Raw genomic sequence first — 9,201 nt, 5'->3', positions numbered from 1 at the left:
CCAGATTGTTCTTTGTCTTAATTTTTAGGAAGTAAAGCCAGGTATCACCAATCAATGTCAAATGAGTGAGGTGAGCAGTGACCGGTGGACAGAACCAGTTGTTATTGCATGGTTGCCACGTTCTGGTGCAGCTCTAAGCATCCGTTGTTGTTTGTATGTTTAAGGTGGTCCACTTTTTTATGCTGAATCGCCTTGCCACCGGCTGATGGACCCGGCTCGCCGCCATCGTGAGCCTGTTGGAAGTATCACGGGACTCTGTGACGGAGCCTTGACCTTTTCCATTTGAAGGTGCCCTCCACGTTGAATTTGGCAATGGCTGAGGATTTGTGGCAAGTTGGGGGAGGGGGGGAGGAGGGGTGAGGGTCCCCTCAAGTTTCAGCCATGCCACGTGGCCTTGTCTCCTCTTATCTCAGGTATGCCCTGTGACGGCGGCGTCAGACTGGGAGTGCGGCCGGAGCATGTGGCCCGAGGGCCCTGGCCATTTTAGGAGATGGTGAGTACAAGAATTGTTGGGTTTTGGCCAGTGTGCCACTAAGTTCACGGCTTGACGTTTGGTTTTCTTTCTTGTAGCCAACTAAGAGACAACAGCCCGGTGACGGCAGGAACTTCCCAGATGGCGAGACGGCCTTCTTTCACACCTGACCTGGATTCGCATTCCCGGACCTCCGAGAGATAAGTGGAGGGCTACGCCTCACAGAGGGGATGAGAGCGATGTGCCGGGTCAGGACTCGTCGGAAGGATTTTTGAATTAGCTCTGGAGACGGGGATGTCCAAGAAATGGTCCCTTTAGGCCACACGATGGGAAAGTCTCACTTTTGATCACAATGCTGAGGCACGTAGGACAGAACAGTCCCGGTGCGTGTCGTGTCACTCGTCTATCGTGTGTTCTGCGTCTTTTGGGCTTCTCGCATCGTGTGTCTTTTTCCTTAGCCCTTAGAGGTGACTGGCGGCCTTTCTTCTCACTGGGAGTTTTCTTTCCGTGTTGCACCCCCTTGTTGGTCACGTCCCGTGTCACAGGGGCCAGCGTGGGTTTGGCCCGGAGCTGCTCTGCCCTGCTGCATAGTCTGGCATTATAGGTGCGATAGGGCAAAGCCCGGGGACTTGAAATTTGTTGTGTAGGCTGTAGTTGCCGTCTAGATGGTATTCCTAGATTGACACGAGGTGCCTGTAGCCTTTAAGTTCTCATGCAGCGCTTTGACTTTTGTCATCACTGTCTTTCAGACGCAGATCGATTCTATCTGTGGTGGAGCGCTCCATACTAGGTGAGGGGGTTCGCACAGGAAGGTGAGTTGCCGTTTGTGTTTGCAGGGCAAGTGTAACAGGGTGGCTCTGTTCCACTGTTGTCCTGTCCTCATTTTTAGGAGGTAAAGCCGGATCTCAGCAGTCAATGTCAAGTGAGCGAGGTAAGCAGTGGCCGCTGAAAAGAAAAAGTTGTTCTTGCTTGGGTGCCAAGTTCTGGTGCAGCCCTTAGCATCCATTGTCATTTGTGCGTTTTAGGCGGTCCACTTGCATTACGCCGAACCCCCTCGCAGAACGGCCGACGGACCCGGCTCGCCGCCCTCGTGACCCCTCCGCAAGTATCGCAAAGCTCTGCGATGAAGCCTTGACCTTTTCCACGTGACGGTGCTGTCCGGGTAGCCTTCGGCAACGGCCGAGGAGTTGCGGCGAGTCGGGGAGGGAGGGAGGAGCGAGGGTCCACTCGGGTTTCAGCAATGCCACATGGCCTGTCTCCTCGTAGCTCAGGTATAGCCTGCCACGGTGGCGTCAGCCTCGGAGCGCGGCCGAAGCGTGCGGCCCGAGGACCCCGGCCATCTTAGGAGATGGTGAGTACAAGAATTGTAGTGGGCCACGTGCCGCTAATTTCAGGCCTTGACGTTTGGTTTTTTTTTTATCGTAGCCGACTAAGAGACAACAGCCCGATGACGGCAGGAGCTTCCCAGACGGTGAGCGGCCTTCTTTTGCACCTGAGGAGGATTCGCATCCCTGGATGTCCGAGAGATAAGTTGAGGGGATGCAAGCGGGGTGTCGGGTCGGGGCTCGCCGGGAGGGAATATTGAGTCAGCTTCAGAGATGGGGATGTCTAAGAAGGGGCCCCTTTAGGGCCCCTAAAGGGCAAGTCTCCCTTTCGATCACAGCGCTGAGGCGTGCCAGGCAGAGCAGTCCCAGTGCACGTTGTGCAGCTTGTCTATTGTGTGTTCTGTCTCTACTGGGTATCTCGTGTCTTCTGCTTTAGCCCTTCGATGTGCCTGCGGTCATTCTTCTCACCGAGAGTTTTCTCTCCTCGTTGCTTCCCCGCATTTGTCATCTGCTGTATCACGGGTGCCTGTGTGGGTTTTCTCTGGAGCTGCTCTGCCCTGCTGCACCGTCTGGCATATAGGTGTAATAGGACAGGGCCCAGGGACTTGAAGTTTGTAATGTAGGGTGTAGTTTGACCTCAAGGTGGTATTCCTAGATTGACACAGGATGGCTGGAGCTATTAAGATCCTATGCATCGCTTTGATTTTTGTCATCACTTTCTTTCAGATGCAGACAGATTAAATCCGTGGCAGAGCACCCCACACCGGGTGAGGGGGTTCCCGCAGGAAGGTCAGTCGCCGTTTGTGTTTGCAGGGCAAGTGTAAATGGTGGCTACGTTACAGCATTGTTCTTTATTTTTAGGAGGTCAAGCCGGATCGCAGCAGTCAAAATGAAGTGAGCAAGGTAAGCGGTGAGAGGCAGAAAGAAAAAGTTGTCATTCCTTGGGTGTCAAGTTCTGGTACAGCTCTAAGCATCCGTTGTCATTTGTGTGTTTTAGGTGGTCTGCTTGTATTCTCCGAGCCTCCTTGCTGCCAGACCTGCCTCGCCACCCTTGTGAGCCCTCTGAAAATATTATGGGACTATTCGACCAAGCCTTCACCTTTTCCGTTCGAAGGGTCTTTCTGAGCAGCCTTTGGCAACGGCTGGGGAGTTGCATCGAGTCAGGGAGGGGGAGGAGGAGTGAGGGTCTGCTCAAGTCTCAGCAATGTCGCATCACCTTGTCTCCTCCTAATCCAGGTATACCTTGCAATGACAGTGTCAGTATCGGAGCGTGGCCAAAGCGTACGGCCCGAGGACCCTGGCCCTATTAGGAGATGGTGAGTAGCGGAATTGTCGGGTTTTGGCTGAGGTGCCACTAAGTTCATGCACTGATGTTTGTTCGGTTTTCTTTGTGGCAGTCGACTAAGAGAGAACAGCCCGATGACAGCGGGAGCTTCTCGGATGGCGAGGCGGCCTTCTTTTGTGCCCGAGGCAGACGTCTGAGAGATAAGTCAAGGCTTGTGACCCACAGATGGGCTGACAGCAGAGTGTTGAGTTGGGACTCGCCAGGAGGGATTTTTGAGTCAGATTTGGAGGTGGGGATACCCAAGAAGGGGACCCTTAGGCCAACATAAAGGGAAAATCTTGATCACAATGCCGAGGTGTGCAGGGCAGAGCAGTCCTGGTGCATGTCACTTGTCTATTGTGTGTTCTCTGTCTTTTGGGCATCTCGTGTCACAGGTCTTTTGTCTTAGCCCTCTGAGCTGCTTATTGCAAATGCTGGGCGTTATTCTTAGCATCTCTTCTCTTGGTGTTCCTCAGTGTGGTGCTGATACCATCGATCCTTTGACTCTTGAGCTTGGAACTTCATCAGAATCGCGTCTCTTTAGCAATGTTGAGTCGGGTGTCTTTTCAGGTCTTGTTCTGAGCTGCATCGACAGCTGTGCACCACAATGATCCATTACAGGGGATGAGGACTTGTAAGAATGCGAAGACAGCTAGAGGATTCTGCCCATACAATTCTCGGGCATCCATCTTTGCGGTTCTTGGATTAAGTCTTTCTGTTAGCGTCCTCTTCTGCCAGGGTTCTTGGAGCCTAGTCGGCTCACCGCTGGTCTCGCCTAGGTCATCTCATTCCTCATTCTCTTGGTCCTTGTGCTCATCTAGCCCAGAGTTTTCTCTCCTCGTAGTGTCCCCTTGTTTGTCATCTCCTGTGTCATGGCTGCCTGCTTGGGTTTGTCCCGGAGCTGCTCTGCCCTGCTGCATAGCCTGGTGTATGGATGTAATAGGACAAGGCTCGGGGACTTGAAATTTGTAGTGTAGAGTGTAGTTTGGCCTCTAGGTGGCATTCCTAGATTGACACAGGATGGCTGGAGCTGTTAAGTTCTCATGCAACCCTTTGACTTTTGTCATCACTATCTTTCAGATGCAGACGGATTAAATCCGTGGCAGAGCGCCCCACACCGGGTGAGGGGGTTCCCGCAGGAAGGTCAGTCACCGTTTGTGTTTGTAGGGCAAGGGTAAATGGCGGCTACGTCACAGCATTGTTCTTTGTCTTTATTTTTAGGAGGAAAAGACGGATCTCAGCAGTCCATGTCAAGTGAGCGAGGTAAGCAGTGACGGGTGGAAAGAAAGCGGTTATTGCTCGGGTGCCAAGTTCTGGTGCAGCTCTTAACATCCATTGTCTTTTGTGCGTTTTAGGTGGTCCACTAGTATTACACCGCCGCCCCCCCCCCCCCCCCCCCCCCCCCCTTGCCGACCGGCCGACGGACCCGGCTCGCCGCCCCCGTGAGCTCTCCACAAGTATTACGGGACTCTGCGACGAAGCCTTGACCTTTTCCACGTGAAGGCAACGGCCGAGGAGTTGCGGCGAGTCCGGGAGGGGGGAAGCGCCAGGGTCCGCTCAAGTTTCAGCGATGCCGCATCACTTTGTCTCCTCTTAACCCAGGTATGTGCCGCAATGACAGCGTCAGCCTCGGAGCGCAGCCGAAGCGTGCGACCCCCAAGGAGCCTGGCCCTCTTAGGAGAGGGTGAGTAGAGGAACTGTCGGGTTCTGGCTGATGTGCCACTAAGTTCACGCCTTGACGTTTGGTTTTCTTTCTTGTGGCCAACTAAGAGACAACATCCTGGCAACGGCTGGAACTTCCCAGATGGCGAGGTGGCCTTCTTTCACACCTGATGCAGATTTGCATCCCTGGACAGCCGAGAGGTAAGTCGAGGGCTACGCCTCACAGAGGGGATGAGAGCGATGTGCCGGGTCAGGACTCGTCGGAGGGATTTTTGAATTAGCTCTGGAGGGAGACGGGGATGTCCAAGGAAGGGCCCCTTTAGGCCACGTATAGGGAAAGTCTCATTTTGGATCACGATGCTGAGGCACGTAGGACAGAACAGTCCTGGTGCGTCTTGTGTCGCTCGTCTATCGTGTGTTCTGCGTCTTTTGGGCTTCTCGCGTCGTGTGTCTTTTTCCTTAGCCCTTAGAGGTGCTGGCGGCCATCCTTCCCACTGGGAGTTTCTCTCCGTGTTGCACCCCTTTGTTGGTCATGTCCCGTGTCACAGGGGCCAGCGTGGGTTTGGCCCGGAGCTGCTCTGCCCTGCTGCATAGTCTGGCATTATAGGTGCGATAGGGCAAAGCCTGGGGACTTGAAATTTGTTGTGTAGGATGTAGTTGCCGTCTAGATGGTATTCCTAGATTGACACGAGGTGCCTGTAGCCTTTAAGTTCTCATGCAGCGCTTTGACTTTTGTCATCACTGTCTTTCAGACGCAGATCGATTCTATCTGTGGTGGAGCGCTCCATACTAGGTGAGGGGGTTCGCACAGGAAGGTGAGTTGCCGTTTGTGTTTGCAGGGCAAGTGTAACAGGGTGGCTCTGTTCCACTGTTGTCCTGTCCTCATTTTTAGGAGGTAAAGCCGGATCTCAGCAGTCAATGTCAAGTGAGCGAGGTAAGCAGTGGCCGCTGAAAAGAAAAAGTTGTTCTTGCTTGGGTGCCAAGTTCTGGTGCAGCCCTTAGCATCCATTGTCATTTGTGCGTTTTAGGCGGTCCACTTGCATTACGCCGAACCCCCTCGCAGAACGGCCGACGGACCCGGCTCGCCGCCCTCGTGACCCCTCCGCAAGTATCGCAAAGCTCTGCGATGAAGCCTTGACCTTTTCCACGTGACGGTGCCGTCCGGGTAGCCTTCGGCAACGGCCGAGGAGTTGCGGCGAGTCGGGGAGGGAGGGAGGAGCGAGGGTCCACTCGGGTTTCAGCAATGCCACATGGCCTGTCTCCTCGTAGCTCAGGTATAGCCTGCCACAGTGGCGTCAGCCTCGGAGCGCGGCCGAAGCGTGCGGCCCGAGGACCCCGGCCATCTTAGGAGATGGTGAGTACAAGAATTGTAGTGGGCCACGTGCCGCTAATTTCAGGCCTTGACGTTTGGTTTTTTTTTATCGTAGCCGACTAAGAGACAACAGCCCGATGACGGCAGGAGCTTCCCAGACGGTGAGCGGCCTTCTTTTGCACCTGAGGAGGATTCGCATCCCTGGATGTCCGAGAGATAAGTTGAGGGGATGCAAGCGGGGTGTCGGGTCGGGGCTCGCCGGGAGGGAATATTGAGTCAGCTTCAGAGATGGGGATGTCTAAGAAGGGGCCCCTTTAGGGCCCCTAAAGGGCAAGTCTCCCTTTCGATCACAGCGCTGAGGCGTGCCAGGCAGAGCAGTCCCAGTGCACGTTGTGCAGCTTGTCTATTGTGTGTTCTGTCTCTACTGGGTATCTCGTGTCTTCTGCTTTAGCTCTTCGATGTGGCTGCGGTCATTCTTCTCACTGAGAGTTTTCTCTCCTCGTTGCTTCCCCGCATTTGTCATCTGCTGTATCACGGGTGCCTGTGTGGGTTTTCTCTGGAGCTGCTCTGCCCTGCTGCACCGTCTGGCATATAGGTGTAATAGGACAAGGCTCGGGGACTTGAAATTTGTAGTGTAGAGTGTAGTTTGGCCTCTAGGTGGCATTCCTAGATTGACACAGGATGGCTGGAGCTGTTAAGTTCTCATGCAACCCTTTGACTTTTGTCATCACTATCTTTCAGATGCAGACGGATTAAATCCGTGGCAGAGCGCCCCACACCGGGTGAGGGGGTTCCCGCAGGAAGGTCAGTCGCCGTTTGTGTTTGTAGGGCAAGGGTAAATGGTGGCTACGTCACAGCATTGTTCTTTGTCTTTATTTTTAGGTAGTAAAGCCGGATATTGATGTTTAAGGTTGATGGAGTGACGTAAAAGGTGACTGGTGGACAGAAGGAGTTGGTATTGCTCCAATATCAATGTCTGGTTCAGCTCTAAGCATCCATTGTTGTTTGTTCCTTTTCAGCGGTCCACTCACAAGATGTCCCGGCCCAGAATGCCAGAGGCCAGGTGGGTGCAAGCTTAAGGTATCGGTGTGGCATACTTCAGTCGGAGTGGGGAGGTTGTGATTTCAGTCTCTCTGCATGTTTTTTTGCTTTGTTTCTTTGCAGGTGCTGCCGCCGCCCTAGGCGTGCCAAGGAACAGAGGCGAGCAGGCAAGTTGGCATTAAGGTGGGGCGACTAATAGGCGGGCGGTATGCGGCGGCGTGCCAAGCTTGTACCTTTTCACTTTGCAGGTCTTCTCCAGGCCACCTCCAGAGTCGGATGATTTGAGGTGCTCTGGGGCAGCAGTGTAGAGGTGCCCTGGGGATTAATCTTCTGGAGGGCGATAGTCACGTTTTCTGTTTTGTTGTCTTAGGTACCATGAGCCGGTGTGGAGCCAAGTTTGGAAACGGTGTAAGAGACAGTCCAAAGATCCCTCATCTGCCTCAGGATCATTGCCGAGGACAGAGACTGAGCACAGGAGTCCTGGCCTGGCTGAGGTGGGATGTCTGCCAAGTGTTGCCTGTGGGTGTGCCCACTGGGAACTGGTACGCATTCCTGAGGAAAATTAGTGCAGGTTGCAATGGACTGTGCCGTTCATGCTTCCCAGGTGGGAAGGACTGCGCTGAAGGGGAAAGGAATGACCTGTCCTGTACACCTGTCTTGTACGTCTGTCCTGTACCCATTTCCCAAAGCAACGGACCCCATAACAACAGCTGTAGGTTTCCCAACCTCTTGGCCAGTTGCCCCTCACTTCTGAAAAGGACATAAAAGGGACTTTCTGAAATAACCGCGTCTGAGATCTCCCCACGGAAAGAAGACGAATCTATTGGCGGAAGACCATGTGGACTTCGTCTCATCTGTTGGTAGCTATTGCCCCCCTCTTTTTCTTCCTCTCTGTGTTTCCTTCTCTCTCTCTCTCTTTCTCTCTTCTATTGCGTTACTGTGTTGTGGGCACTTAATAAAGGTGCACTGTTCTGATTAAAACTGCAATCTCTCGTGTCCTTTTACGCCCTGAGATCGATAAACAAACCATCACAACCCCCGCTTATATTAGCGGATTGTGACATTAAACTGGCATCACGGACAGGATTTGACAGACACAAGGGGTTGCAAGGTTGTGTGTAGTCTGTAATAGGGGAAGGACGTTTTGCCCCAGCTGCACCTAGCCCGACACCCCCGAAAAGGGTGAGCGGTGTCTAGAAAGCAAGGGGGGTGACTTGAATTTCCCGCAAACTGCACATGCCTGGGTGAAAAGCACCCCATCCTCAGTTGAAGGCTCTGTCTTCAGATTTTTCGCAAAAGATCTCTTAGTGTAAAAGGGGGAACTGTTTTAGTGTGTGTGTGTGTGTGAATTTAGACTGCTTGGTGTAGCAAAGAGACAACCATAAGTAACTTAAGGAGTACCTCCCAAGCAGATTTGGTCTCTTCACCCACCCAGGGAAGCGAAGGGAGACACAGTGAAGCTGTGTGTGTCGCAGTGTGTAATTAACTTTTACCTCCCTGTAGTGGTTTTTATCCCTTCATAAAATGACTGAAAACCCCAGTGCAAAAGTTAAAGCTGCGTTTTATGCTCTGCTAGCAAAACATAATGCCCAGCCCTCTCTGGGAGACGAAGAATGGGCTCAAAATAACTGGTTTAATTTGGATAATGTAACTGATAGAGTGTGTTCTTTACAACGTGAGACTAGATTTAAATTTGGCCAAAATAAAATCATAATCTGCTCCGTTTTAAGAGCATGCCTTGTGGCAGCTATAGATCACCGCTTAAAGCGATGTACGGAGGAGAAAGCAATCATAGATTCCCTTCAAAACCTAGTGGAGATTTTACAGAAACAATTAGATGAAGAGAAGAATAAAAATCATTTGCTAGAGGCTGCTTTAAAACAGGAATACTTTAGGAATTCAAAGAATACTGACTCACCCAAAGAGACAGAGTAAAAGCAAACTCCTCACATTCACCAAATATACCCCCAGCAAGAACTAGTGCTAGTGAAAAATGGTGGGGAAAACTGCTGCCCTTGTATGAGACCTCTAATTAAAACTGAAATCTCTTGTGTGCTTTTACACT

The 9,201-nt window shown here is 52.4% G+C and overlaps 5 long non-coding RNA genes across 7 annotated transcripts; all 5 read left to right on the top strand.

The window, feature by feature from the left end:
• Positions 1-14: 14 nt before the first annotated feature.
• On the top strand, positions 15-623 carry LOC125328735. The gene is made up of 4 exons (XR_007204826.1): positions 15-70; positions 165-288; positions 414-493; positions 571-623. It is a non-coding gene; the product is annotated as an uncharacterized LOC125328735 (long non-coding RNA).
• Positions 624-630: 7 nt separating this feature from the next.
• Positions 631-1,621, top strand: LOC125328734. Of its 2 annotated transcripts, none has more exons than XR_007204825.1 (4): positions 631-855; positions 1,222-1,262; positions 1,362-1,403; positions 1,498-1,621. It is a non-coding gene; the product is annotated as an uncharacterized LOC125328734 (long non-coding RNA). The 2 variants fall into 2 exon arrangements; XR_007204824.1 differs by having other exon boundaries at positions 1,222-1,284.
• A 599-nt stretch (positions 1,622-2,220) lies between these two features.
• On the top strand, positions 2,221-3,113 carry LOC125328733. Of its 2 annotated transcripts, none has more exons than XR_007204823.1 (3): positions 2,221-2,586; positions 2,659-2,700; positions 2,795-3,104. It is a non-coding gene; the product is annotated as an uncharacterized LOC125328733 (long non-coding RNA). The 2 variants fall into 2 exon arrangements; XR_007204822.1 differs by lacking the exon at positions 2,221-2,586 and having other exon boundaries at positions 2,600-2,700; positions 2,795-2,850; positions 3,034-3,113.
• A 3,754-nt stretch (positions 3,114-6,867) lies between these two features.
• LOC125328789 lies at positions 6,868-7,307 on the top strand. The gene is made up of 4 exons (XR_007204862.1): positions 6,868-6,899; positions 6,978-7,026; positions 7,115-7,158; positions 7,260-7,307. It is a non-coding gene; the product is annotated as an uncharacterized LOC125328789 (long non-coding RNA).
• Positions 7,308-7,380: 73 nt separating this feature from the next.
• LOC125328790 lies at positions 7,381-7,907 on the top strand. Its single transcript, XR_007204863.1, has 3 exons — positions 7,381-7,422; positions 7,507-7,630; positions 7,741-7,907. It is a non-coding gene; the product is annotated as an uncharacterized LOC125328790 (long non-coding RNA).
• The last annotated feature ends 1,294 nt before the right edge of the window (positions 7,908-9,201 follow it).

This window comes from Corvus hawaiiensis, chromosome 7 (genome assembly GCF_020740725.1).
Source record: "Corvus hawaiiensis isolate bCorHaw1 chromosome 7, bCorHaw1.pri.cur, whole genome shotgun sequence".
Taxonomy (NCBI): Eukaryota; Metazoa; Chordata; class Aves; order Passeriformes; family Corvidae; genus Corvus; species Corvus hawaiiensis.
The sequence above is the reverse complement of the archived record's forward strand: the minus strand, read 5'-3'. Positions and strand labels throughout refer to the sequence as shown.